Genomic DNA, 14,452 nt, shown 5'->3' on the forward strand with positions numbered 1-14,452 from the left:
ATTCGATTCATGTGTATATTCATATTATATACTGTAGACTCAGCAGCATTTAGCTACCTATCTCAGCCCCTAGACAACTAAACCAGCCTGAGTCTGAGGAACGTAGCTGAGGGCCACTCATCACATAATTTTATTTGAAAGCCCGAAGGCTCAAATATCAAATACACGAAAAAAGAGTCTGTATCACTTGTGATCCAGAACTAGAAAGACCGGAGTGATTTATGCTTAAAACTACGTGTAGTGTCCAACCTAAAATGACGCGCCCAGCGCTTTGTTTGGCTGGCGTTGCCACAAGAGACATCTGCGCGACCCTGTTATCAAAGATGTACTGCGAAGCAATGAGGTCCGGGTTCGATTGCAGCTCGAGTCGGAGATTTTCTCCTCTCGGAGACTAGGTTGTGTTATCCTTACGATCGTAACATCATAATTGACATTGCACTGTTGAGCTGGATAAATGGGTACCTCGCAACAGCTAATAAATCGAAGAAAAAAAAAATAATGTGCCGCTCCATCGGACTGTCGGCTAGTGACTGATCGTCCGTGAGCTGACAAGTGATTTGTGAAAGGCGCTTGCTGACAAAAACGGCCACCTGTCAAAACAAGTCCTCTAAACAAGAATAGCTCTGTAATTATACTACTTGATGAGAATGGAGACAGTCAAGATGTAAAACATTACAGAACTACGAACACTTCAGGCTCCTTGGCTTAATGGACATGATATACATTAAAGTTATCACTGATTTCAAGGAAAAAGATTTAGTTTTTAATGAAGGAAAGGAAGTAGTTGTTTCCCCAACAGTATGCCTAAGATAGGCATACCGCGGCATCACGTGACGAATGGTGGTGCCCTCTATAAATGCGAGAGTACCTGGAACCTCAGTCACAGTAGCCGGACGACCTCAGAAGATGTCTCCCGCAGATGGAGACGAAACGTTAGGTGGAAATTTTATATATCGGACACGGCCTCTCAGCCCGGAAGTTTTAACTGAAGAGTTCCAATTTTGTCCACCAGTTGCAAGTCTGGCGCTGTGAATGCAAGAAAGATGTACAGAAATGTTTCTGTAGCAATAGATTAGGGACAGAACGTGCGCAGAAAAGGTCAAACAAGTGAGAAAGGCATAATGTTGTTTTTATTACTAACTGTTGTTGACGTAATTCGTTGAATATAAGCACCGGAGACGCCGACGAGGTACAGTACAGCGCGAAACATGCGTCTAGTGACCAAAACTGTAACTAGTTTTCCTTCCAGCGTAAATCGGTTCCGCATTAACGCATTAGCGTACACTATGTGATCAAAAGTATCCGGACACCATCAAAAACATGTTAGGTGCATTGCGCTGCCAACTTCCGATAGGTTCTCCATATCAACGACCTCAGTAGTCATTAGAACGTCGTGAGAGAGCAGAATGGGGCGCTCTGCGGAACTCACGGATTGGTGATGGGGTGTCACTTGTGTCATACGTCCGTACGCGAGATTTCCACACTCCTAAACATGTCTAGGTCCACTGTTACCCATGTGATAGTGAAGTGGAAACGCGAAGGGACACGTACAGCACAAAAGGGTACAGGCAGACCTCGTCAATTGACTGACAGAGACCGCCGACAGTTGAAGAGGGTCGTAAAGTGTAATAGGCAGACATCTATTCCGACCATCACACAGGAATTCCAAACTGCAAGTACTATGACAGTCAGGTGGCAGGTGAGAGAACTGCCAAACTGCAAGTACTATGACAGTTAGGCGGGAGGTGAGAGAACTTGTATTTCGTCGTCGAGTGGCTGTTTATGAGCCACACATCACGCATGTAAACGCCAAACTACGCCTTGCCTGGTGTAAAAAGCGTAAACATTGAACGATTGAGCAGTGGAAAAAAATTTTGTGGATTGACGAATCACTGTACACAACGTGGCCATCCGATGGCAGGGTGTGGGTATGGCAAATGCCCAGTGAACGTCATCTGCCAGCGTATATGGTGCCAACAGTAAAATTCGGAGGCGGTGGTGTTATGGTGTAGTCATGTTTTTCATGGAGGGGCTTGCACCCCTTGTTGTTTCGCGTGGCGCTATCACAACGCAGGCCCACATTGATGTTTTAAGCACCTTCTTGTTTACCACTGTTGAAGAGCAATTCGGGGATGGCTATTGCATCTTTCGACAAGATCGAGCACCTGTTCATAATGCAGAGCCTGTGGCGGAGTGGCTGAAAGGTAACCTGTTTGGACTATTTAATTGATTGAGAATGTCGGCAAAATTTAGTGTACTAACAACATTTCTCCCGTGTTTTTATGGAACAACTAACAGATTGCTCCACGGGGTGGATCCTGGTTGGTAAGAACAGTTTAACTAGGTGATCAGTGAGTCAATTACTCTGGCCCTTAAAACGTGGATAACTGAAGCTGAATTGATCTGACGCTGAGCAGTCTTTGATTGATCAAATCTACTGACGTTTCTCTACATAGGTGCAGCTGAGAGCAAGTGGCGACTGAGATCTGTACGCCCTGATAATGCCTGAGCGGCAGTACGTTACCCTGTTTTTTTTTGTAAAAAAAAATCTTCTTTATTCAATACAATAAAATCATACACAATAACCCTCCACCTTATACAACGTTATCCTGTTTTTTTTTTCAATCTTTATTCTTGAATATACAGGGTGAGTCACCTAACGTTACCGCTGGATATATTTCGTAAACCACATCAAATACTAACGAATCGATTCCACAGACCGAACGTGAGGAGAGGGGCTAGTGTAATTGGTTAATACAAACCATAAAAAAAATCCACGGAAGTATGTTTTTTATCACAAAACTACGTTTTTTTGAATATAACCCCGTTAGTTTTGTTAGCACATCTGAACATATAAACAAATACGTAATCAGTGCCGTTTGTTGCATTGTAAAATGTTAATTACATCCGGAGATATTGTAACCTAAAGTTGACGCTTGAGTACCACCTCTCCGCTGTTCGATCGTATGTATCGGAGAGCACCGAATTACGCAGGGATCCAAAAGGAACGGTGATGGACCTTAGGTACAGAAGAAACTGGAACAGCACATTACGTCCCCATGCTAACACCTTTTTATTGGTCGTTTTCACTGACGCACATGTACATTACCATGAGGGGTGAGGTACACGTACACACGTGGTTTCTGTTTTCAATTACGGAGTGGAATAGAGTGTGTCCCGACATGTGAGGCCAATAGATGTTCAATGTGGTGGCCATAATATGCTGCATACAATTGCAATCTCTGGCGTAATGAATGTCGTACACGCCGCAGTACATCTGGTGTAATGTCGCCGCAGGCTGCCACAGTACGTTGTTTCATATCCTCTGGGGTTGTAAGCACATCACGGTACACATTCTCTTTTAACGTACCCCACAGAAAGAAGTCCAGAGGTGTAAGATCAGGAGAACGGGCTGGCCAATTTATACGTCCTCCACGTCCTATGAAACGCCCGTCGAACGTGTACCTCACCCCTCATGGTAATGTACATGTGCGTCAGTGAAAAAGACCAATAAAAAGGTGTTAGCATGGGGACGTAATGTGCTGTTCCAGTTTTTTCTGTACCTAAGGTCCATCACCGTTCCCTTTGGATCCCTAAGTAATTCGGTGCTCTCCGATACACACGATGGAACAGCGGAGGAGTGGTACTCAAGCGTCAACTTTAGGTTACAATATCTCCGGATGTAATTAACATTTTACAACGCAACAAACGGCACTGATTACGTATTTGTTTATATGTTCAGATGTGCTAACAAAACTAACGGAGTTCCGTCTAAAAAAACGTAGGCTTGTGTTAAAAAACATACTTCCGTGCATTTTTTTTTATGGTTTGTATTAACCATTTACACTAGCCCCTCTCCTCACGATCGGTCTGTGGAATCGATTCGTCAGTATTTGATGTGGTTTACGAAATATATTCAGCGTTAATGTTAGGTGACTCACCCTGTGTATGATACATGTACAACCCACCACCTTAAACAACGTTACCCTGTTTATTTGGAGCGTCGACGTCACTTGCAGCTGGCGAGATGTGTGCGGCGGGGGAGGTGTGACGTGGGGGCAGCAACCTGTGATTCGATCGCGGCCACAAAAGAAATGCGAAAATGTCACGGTCTAGCGATCAGGCAGACGGATCGAAATTTTCTCTCTACCAGAGCCCTGAAATCACGGTAGATTTCAATGTGTCCTACAAGGGACCAATTTGTCTCACTTACACGACAGAACGCACAAGGATACCAAACGTCAAGAATGGTAAACCAAAAACGAATAAGTGTGCCCTCGGCAAACGAGTAGTCCAAGACGTTTGAAGTCACACTTTCGGTGTAGTAAGAACTTCCCCACAGGCTCCCCAGTCCAAACTATTCGCAAGTGAAGTCAGTCTCAGGACAGGTTCCAAGTACCAACCACACATGCGAGAGCTTCAACCAGCAGTCCGTTACCAGACCAAAGTCCCACACCCCAGTGCTTTGCATCAATCCTGAAAAAATTCCATTTTCACGTACAGCGCACAAACAACACTGCCTTCACCGTCTTGTGCAAATCGCAAGGCTTTGGAGGCCCTAAATCTCCCCTCCCACAAGACAGCACAAACTCATGTTGAACCAGGGCAAGAGTTAAGAAATCTGCATCTCTGAAAAAAAAAAAAAGGAAACCGCCCATTACTGGCCTTTTTATGTTTTTATTAGGGGGAAGAGGTGATTCTCTCTGAAGTCGTGCCTCTTCCTACGGCAACAGGCGAACAAATACAATTTCACAGATCATTATCTAAATCACCTATGCATTATAGCTTGTTAGTCCTTGCTGTGAGGCGTAATAAAGATTCTATCACTAAACATTTCTCAGATGCTGGTGTGTTCTTGTACAACTGGGGAAGCTGAGGGAAGTGGCTTACTGGCCTACTTGTACTATCAGCGAACACGAAAACAAGCGAATTTTTATTACACGTGGCTCTGCACGCAATGTCTGCTTTACGATTCCACTGGGTAGATGCGTTCCTTTAGGCCATCGCCCCTGCTCAGGGTTCTGCTGGCACCGCGGCAGGTATCACGGCATTGTTCTGCTGGAGCCCTGACTTGATGAACCCTGTATGGCTGTGGGCCTGTGTGGCAAGGATTACTAAGGGATGGGTTGCGGGTTCAGAGTTTGGCAAGTTTTGATTGTATTAAGTATTTACGCAAACAGAAATTTTCTTACTGTTTTAAGTGTTTCTTATACAGATTTCAACAGACGCTTAAGAAAAATTTTTGAGTTCCTGTGAGGTTGTGAAATTAATCTGCTTTATTGTATTTAAATAGTGCAGGCTAATAAACATTGTTTAACATAAGCAGCGTATGTTTGATAATTAAGCCCTTCTCCTTCCTGTCGTATTACTTCATGCAAATATCATGTTACACCCAGGTGTGCTCACCTCGTGCAAGATTTTACTAAATAAAATTTAATATTCATACTGCAGATTGAATTTCGCCTTCTCCTCTGTGTAGTTTACACGAGTTTCCCTTGTATCTCGAATAATCGGTTTTCGTGTCCTACGTCTGCCTGTCATCCCAGTTATTTAGGTACTTGCTTGTGTGGGGCTATGACTTTGCTTTTTTTTTTTTTAATCGTCTACGCTTAGGTCGCCGAGAGGATCGCGCTGGCCAGTCTGAACCTCTGCGATTCGGAAGGGACACCTAGGCATCGGGTGACAAATCTTACGTGTAACCATTCCAGAGCAACTCCAGCTGTATATTGTGCCTGTTACAACTAGTCCATTCAAGTAATTGACAAAGTTAAGTTGTTCATCGTAGTTGGAAACCGGCATTGTAATAACTGAAATTCATTTTTTTTCATGTTCCAACATGCTTACTATACTGTCTGATATTCTTGCATCTGGTCTGTTACTGTATTAAGAGCTCAAAGATCCTAGTATTTCTTTAATTATATTTTGTTCTGACTCTTATTTCTGTAAGGCAATATTATTGCTAAAATTGAAATTATTTTTGTAATTTTTATGCAGTTAATTTTCTTTTAGGGTGCAGCTTTTTATTCAACTAGTTGTGCTTTAGAGGCTGGTTACCCCTGGTAAATGAATTTGATTTTCTTGGAAAAATAAAGAAAAACAATGTTATTCTGAGCATTAGCCAACATGTGTCCCTTGATTTTGATGTTATTAATTAGTCACATTCCATAGTCTTTGGATTGTTAAAGAAAATTCTGGAGTAATTGATGGTTTTAATTAACTTTCTTGTAATTGGCTAATTGTTTAATTAAACTGTTATTTCCTAAATGCTTATGATATTTATATATTTGTGTTTGAAATTGAGCGGTGAATGCAGTTGAATAAATTGGGGTCGAGTCCTTCCATATGAGAGTATTTCTAGAAATTCCTTGGGTCATAATTTACCCATTTCAGTGTCTAATTTTTTATCTGATGTAAAGACTGGTACCTATGTATTGACATATACATAACTACCCGAAATTTGGAAGTACAGTACACTTTGGTTTGAAAATGGAGACAAAACTTGTAAGTAGGCTGTTTAGGTTTTTATATTGGTAACGCCACGTAACACTCTGTATGAAAATCACTGGCTGTGCTGTGTGCAGTCTGTAGCTGGGTGGCATTGTTGTAATATTCGCTATTGTAGTGTTGGGCAGTTGGATGTTAACAGCACGTAGCGTTGCGCAGTTGGAGGTGAGCCGCCAGCAGTGGTGGATGTGGGGAGAGAGATGGCGGAGTTTTGAGAGCGGATGATCTGGACGTGTGTCCATCAGAGGCAGTAAATTTGTAAGACTGGATGTCATGAGCTGATATATATATATATTATGACTTTTGAACACTATTAAGGTAAATACAGTGTTTGTTCTCTATCAAAATCTTTCATTTGCTAACTATGCCTATCAGTAGTTAGTGACTTCAGTAGTTAGAATCTTTTATTTAGGAGGCAGTATTGGCGCTCGCTGTATTACAGTAGTTTGAGTAACGAAGATTTTTGCGAGGTAAGTGATTCATGAAAAGTATAGGTTATTGTTAGTCAGGGCCATTCTTTTGTAGGGATTATTAAAAGTCAGACTGCGTTACGCTAAAAATATTGAGTGTCCGTTTAGTGTTGATCACAATAAGTAAAGAGAGTAATGTCTGAGTACGTTCAGTTTTGCTCAGCTGTTTGAAAATCAAATAATGTAAGAGGTTTATCAGCACAGTCACTCATAAATTTTTCTAAGGGGACGTTTCAAACTTAATTCAGTCAAGTGACACAAATATTAGGAACTAGCAATATGTAATGATTTGAGGTGGACCAACTACTGGTCTCAGCTGTATGCAAAGCAAGGCAAATCAAATATTCATTTGTACGATCTGTGGAAAACTATTTTGTCTCCGAAAGAGACTACATATGAAACACTTGTACGATCTACATCTGAATTCTCTTCAAGAGTGTGGGACCTATCATACCATAACCGACTGTCAGGGGACATAGAGCGACTGCATTGAAGGGTCGTGTGAAGGATGACAGATTTTCTTGATTTGCGAGAGAGAGGATAGGAGGGCAACAGCAACTTCGGACAACGAGGAGAGCAACGTAGTCTTTGGATCAAATTTAACCTTCGTCAGATTACCTACATGCATGGGCAGAGGCAATGCCTTACCCTCCTTCCAAACTAAGGTCCGCCCATAGCCACGCCCCCCTCCCTGATCCATCCCCTTCCCCATTCCTAAGCCATCCCTTTCGCCGCCCCATCCATTCCCTTAGCCAGGCTCTTTTTGGAATCAGGCAATTAGAAAGCTTCTAAGCAAACTGTGTTGCAGATATTGAGCTCTCCCAAAAACAGCTCAGTATTTTACTGTCCAGTCATAGTGAAAGAAAAGTGCTGTACATCTCTTGGGAGCCTGCTTCGAAAACTTCAACAACTGTCTTCCGGGGCAGAAAATGCAAATATTCGTCGGCATCCTGCCCTTTAATCCTGCAGAACGGCACCCTAGGAATCGACCCCGTGGCCGTCGTGCAGATGAAATGAGGCAAATTACAGCTCGCACAGATGGGTACAGTCACTCCTCCCACATATTCTGTGAAAGAAACCGGAAGACACGTAAACATAAAGTACAATAAGAGTAACCTCTGCCACACACTTCCTAGAGATTTGCAGAGTATAGGTGTTTATGTTTATGAAGTATTACCCGTTCCGAAACTGTAAATAGTGCTGCACGAAGCTCTCGTGACGGAGTTCACATGGCTGTTTCAGTGATCGGCCCTAAATTCTCATCTTTTCTCAGTTGCTTGTGCCGTAGTGAAAGGAGAATCAGAACATGATCTGCCTTTTCTATGACCATGTTGTATCTGTAACATACGTGTTTTCCCTATTGCGGTATTAATCTCTCATTCATGAGTTAAGCATACAACTGAAGGGCTTATTTCAATAGTGGTACAAGTCCATTTTTCTTCATATTGAGATACAGAGTCCTAAAGTTAAATGAGCGTTGAAAAACCTGCAGTTGAGATACCAGAAATATTCAAGCATATGGCTTCTTGCTAGAGATGAACCTTTCTTTCTGTTTGTTTGGCTCATTTATTTCAGAAGCATTATAGACTGAAAAGCGGAGGTAACGGACTTGTGCCACTATTGAAATAAGCCCTTCTACTGTAGTAGGATTTTGGCAGACCTATTCCTTGGTAATTTGCTCTTTGTGATTTATCTCTTTTCTTGTAAATAGCGCCCAACAAAGCGTCATTACATTCGTCTGGCACATGTTCGCCCAGCCAGCAAACAGTCGAAAAATTTACTAGTATGTGCTTTAATTAGACGCATACTTAATTGACGCCATGTTTATATCGTCAGTGCACGACTACTATTTGTTTTTCTGTTCTTTTGGGTCACTTTTAGCAGTACTCCATTGTTACCGCGTCAGATTATTGATTATTTCTGGTTCTTCCTCACTATCAGTCCATAAACGTATAAAATGTGTTAATGAGTCCTTTTTGTATCTTTGGATGCAAAATATATCGTTCTTGTTTGCTCAAGTACTTGATAATTTTTCGTGCTTTATTTTGTCTTCCGAGACTCTAATGCTCCATTTCACTCACATATACACTCCTGGAAATTGAAATAAGAACACCGTGAATTCATTGTCCCAGGAAGGGGAAACTTTATTGACACATTCCTGGGGTCAGATACATCACATGATCACACTGACAGAACCACAGGCACATAGACACAGGCAACAGAGCATGCACAATGTCGGCACTAGTACAGTGTATATCCACCTTTCGCAGCAATGCAGGCTGCTATTCTCCCATGGAGACGATCGTAGAGATGCTGGATGTAGTCCTGTGGAACGGCTTGCCATGCCATTTCCACCTGGCGCCTCAGTTGGACCAGCGTTCGTGCTGGACGTGCAGACCGCGTGAGACGACGCTTCATCCAGTCCCAAACATGCTCAATGGGGGACAGATCCGGAGATCTTGCTGGCCAGGGTAGTTGACTTACACCTTCTAGAGCACGTTGGGTGGCACGGGATACATGCGGAAGTGCATTGTCCTGTTGGAACAGCAAGTTCCCTTGCCGGTCTAGGAATGGTAGAACGATGGGTTCGATGACGGTTTGGATGTACCGGGCACTATTCAGTGTCCCCTCGACGATCACCAGTGGTGTACGGCCAGTGTAGGAGATCGTTCCCCACACCATGATGCCGGGTGTTGGCCCTGTGTGCCTCGGTCGTATGCAGTCCTGATTGTGGCGCTCACCTGCACGGCGCCAAACACGCATACGACCATCATTGGCACCAAGGCAGAAGCGACTCTCATCGCTGAAGACGACACGTCTCCATTCGTCCCTCCATTCACGCCTGTCGCGACACCACTGGAGGCGGGCTGCACGATGCTGGGGCGTGAGCGGAAGACGGCCTAACGGTGTGCGGGACCGTAGCCCAGCTTCATGGAGACGGTTGCGAATGGTCCTCGCCGATACCCCAGGAGCAACAGTGTCCCTAATTTGCTGGGAAGTGGCGGTGCGGTCCCCTACGGCACTGCGTAGGATCCTACGGTCTTGGCGTGCATCCGTGCGTCGCTGCGGTCCGGTCCCAGGTCGACGGGCACGTGCACCTTCCGCCGACCACTGGCGACAACATCGATGTACTGTGGAGACCTCACGCCCCACGTGTTGAGCAATTCGGCGGTACGTCCACCCGGCCTCCCGCATGCCCACTATACGCCCTCGCTCAAAGTCCGTCAATTGCACATACGGTTCACGTCCACGCTGTCGCGGCATGCTACCAGTGTTAAAGACTGCGATGTAGCTCCGTATGCCACGGCAAACTGGCTGACACTGACGGCGGCGGTGCACAAATGCTGCGCAGCTAGCGCCATTCGACGGCCAACACCGCGGTTCCTGGTGTGTCCGCTGTGCCGTGCGTGTGATCATTGCTTGTACAGCCCTCTCGCAGTGTCCGGAGCAAGTATGGTGGGTCTGACACACCGGTGTCAATGTGTTCTTTTTTCCATTTCCAGGAGTGTAGATCTCAACTTTACAGTTTAATTTTTCCTGTTTATTTCTTTATTAGAGGAGATTTACTTTTATAATCTTCTGTGTAATTCGTATTATTATGTAGTGACAGGGCTTTAGATAGGCCTTAATATGGTCATTTCAGATGGTTACTCCCCTTTTAGAATATTTATTTTTCCTTTGCACCTAAGGCTTCATCAGCTGCTTGTGTCACAATTTCTTTAATACGATTCCATTCTCCATTTACTCTCATTCAAAGATGTGAAAAATCGTTTATTGAAAGTTTTTAAATTCAGAATGTAGATACTGGGCTAGCTTTTCCATTTCAAATTAAAATAGAAAATGGTTTTAAATAAAAGTATTTAAATAAAAAATTCAAAATATGTATTTTCACAGTACTTTTATTGAAATAAAATTTCTCTTTTTTGTGAATACTTTAGGCGCCATTTATTTCACTGATTCTAACAGCAATAATTGTTCAAATCTTTCATATATTTCCTATGTGGCCTCATTATCATTCCACCAAAGGAAAATAGCTCTTGAACAGTAGCAGAACTTGGTAAACAAGAATCATATTTAAGGAAAAGGTTTTTTTTGCGTTGGATACATTTTCAATGAATCTAATGTATTGTCATTACACTTTAAATATTCTAGGTGTCTCTAGATATAGTGTAATGTGGACACTATCATTGGCTCCAGAATAATTAGATTCCTCAGCAAACGTGTAATAAAATCAGGCTTGTCTTTTATCAAAATGCTGCAACTTTTTACCATTCTCTTCTTGGTACATCTTCCACACTTCCGAAATTAACATTTCTTTAGGTATTCTCTGCTACCCTTCGGTATCCATTTAATTTAGAAAATGGATAAGATATTGCTGCTAATATATCATCCTTTGCTTTTGATTCCTCCATATTATAGAATCTCTCAAAACGACTTTTAAGACATTCTTTAATAATTTCTAGCAGAATATCACAGTAAATAGCCTTCTCAACGTGTAAGCTACTTAACATTTTTGCATTCGCATTAGTTCTGGCAGAAGACATTCATAGTAGGTATCTTTATCTTCTTCTTCTGACGCTGTCAGGAAAAGGTTCTGAACAGCTTACTTATTCATTAAGACATTGCTTTTTCAATTTCTTTAAAACATGCTAATCCACAAGTCATTTAAGGTTCATTTAGAGTATCCTTGACTGTGAACAGATCTTGAATAGAACTATAGTGTGAATTCCATCGTGCTGGATGGGGATTTTCCAGATGATTCTAAATGGGTATCACAAGCTTTAGGAGACCCTGAACACAGATTCCCAAATGCTTGACATTTTGACGTGGCTACTTCATTAAGTTAATTTGTGATTGGGCCTTCCATATTAACTTTTATATTAACTGTGTCTGTGGGTGGTACCTGACTAGTCAGCTGCAACTCTACAAAATCTTCAGACGTCTCCCTTGTCTTCACTCATAAACAGTCATAATCATCATCAGCGTCAGCATCTTCAACAACAACATCATTATCATGCACAACTTAAATATTTTCAATATGAGCTGAATCTTTTTCAGTTGTTCATATATCAGAATCTTTTCCATTTAGTTTAAAAGCTTTAACCATATTTGATCCATTGTCAGTGATCTTTCCATGATTTTTGTCATCTTCAAATCAAATTCGGAGTAAGTGTCCACAATTTGTTCAGCTACTTTTGTCGTAAATGTGTGTTCCCTAAAACTTCCAACAAGCTTGAGCTAAACTTTTTTGTTCAGATGTTTCACGATCAATCCAATGAGTGGCTACACCCATATAGGTTCTCTTGGATGATGAACGAATATTAACAGTGGTCCATACAAAATCAACTTGTTCCAAAGCTCCTTTTATATTCTCTACATAATCTGTGTACTTTGAAACTGTTATTACATGTTTTCTGGCACATACTTTTTGGTGGGGCAGAAAACTGCTGTGTACCTTCAACAAGAGTCTTAAAGGGTTATTTTCTACAATTTATACAGGTGATATGGTATCGCTTTGGAAACAATCACCACGGTAAAATCGTTGTCTGTGCTTACTAACCAGTGTTGGATAAACACAGTTAGTACAACAATAGTATGGAAATTATGGCTGGCCGATAAAAACTATAGGTAGTAATGATACTGACAAGAAGCAGCTTTTCGAGTACTCCACGTTTGTAGACTCTGTTTACAACTGTTAGCTGTCACAGTCACACTGAGTGAACTGAGTGTGGCCTGTAAGTAAACTCGTAATCACACAAAACTGTGATATTGATTTCTCTCCCTGCTTCCTTCATATCCTTTTGTGATCAATGGACGTTATCAGAGGATTTCGTAGGTTTTTCATTAAACTTTTTGAAAATAGGGATTTCAAATGGAAAATAAAAATAGGTATGTTTCCTTTTTTATTTAAAATACATGTACTTCAAAAAATTCACGTCTCTAGTCTCTTTTTATATAATAGTTTGATCCTATGTTCTTGCTGTAGGTGCGCCTTATAAGTTCTTACGTCCGATTTATGTGTGGTTTATCCTATCTCTTTCTGTAGTGCAAGGGACTGAGGTTAACAGACAGAAGAAGTATTAGTTAACTGAAAGTAAAATGAGCTTGACTGTTACGTTTTTTAGAATTCAGCGCAGGATTAGCAATGACTTTCTAAACTCATTAGGAATTAAATATTTAGTTTAACTTAACGTGAACTATAACGCTAAGCTTGACTCTAAATTATGTATTACGTTTTAGAATTCCTTTCTCGCAGGTCACCGCAGAATATTTGAGGTTTCGCTGGACCTGACCAGCGAAGCAGCAGACCACGCCCTGAATGAATAATGAACAGCGGAGATAAATGAACCCGCAGGCCGTATCATGAGCACCAATTTATGAGAAGCGGGAACGAGAGCCACGTTTTCCCCTGTCGCAGCCACCGTTTGTTTTTTCCGCTATAAATCAGGCAGTTGACAAGTAAAAATTATAGTTCTCGCACGCAGAGTACTCAAAAATGTCAAAAAATGTTCATTAGGACTTGGTTGTGAAACAGACTTACCCGTTCCGCGAATTTGTTCATACAGTTCATAAAGCGTTTAGTGTAGAGCTGTAAGATACATTAAAGCAAGATTCTTCAGACATTTGCTTTTGATACACGAGGTCTACTAGGGGAAGTGATAGACGTACCTCACAGAATTTTCATTCAAACACACAATCCGGGGATGGAACACGTTGCCACCTCGGTGTCTTCAGAGGACCAAAGTTATTTTAAGCTTGACGCGGTACAAGAAAACTTGTACTCCAGGTTATGTTTTTACAACTTTGTTTTCTTCCATTTTAAGTACGTATCACAGTTTTATCGTTGATTATACCGATGGATCCCAGCAAGAGAATGTCCTTTGTTGTTCTGCCGTTTACCTCTATAGGGTTTTCTAAGTGCGTCTTCCGAAACAAATTACAAATTATGATGCGGAGATATATGGCATTATCAATAGAATGCAGACATTGTAACTTACATGTAATTAACGTTTAAACACGTGTATATTTCTAATTATTGTTTGTCCTGCTCAAAGCCTTACGGAAATATGTGACGCTGCATCTCCGACAATTACAGAATTTAGCAGAACAATAAGAAACAAAAATTAGTAACTGTTTCTACAAATCATAAACTGACCAATTCTCAAGTATCTGACTGCGAGTTTTAAAATATCCTCTAACAGCTCCCAGCAACTGTTCTGCAATGCTCCTATACGCAACGGAAAACTTACCTGGTCTTGCTGCTGCAGCTGCGTGATCAGCAACTTGCTAGAAATATTTCAAGAGCAATACTGCGACTCATGCAGAGTGCAATGCACGGTCATAATAATTGCAAAAACTAGTGCCATATTTTTTTTTTAAATAGAGAAACTGAATGATGAGGAGCGGTTTGGTCAACTAGCCTCAAAAGATATAAAAAAATTAAAGAAATCGATAAAGACTTTAATTCACTATATTCG

The sequence above is a fragment of the Schistocerca serialis genome, chromosome 8 (assembly GCF_023864345.2).
Source record: "Schistocerca serialis cubense isolate TAMUIC-IGC-003099 chromosome 8, iqSchSeri2.2, whole genome shotgun sequence".
Taxonomy (NCBI): domain Eukaryota; kingdom Metazoa; phylum Arthropoda; class Insecta; order Orthoptera; family Acrididae; genus Schistocerca; species Schistocerca serialis.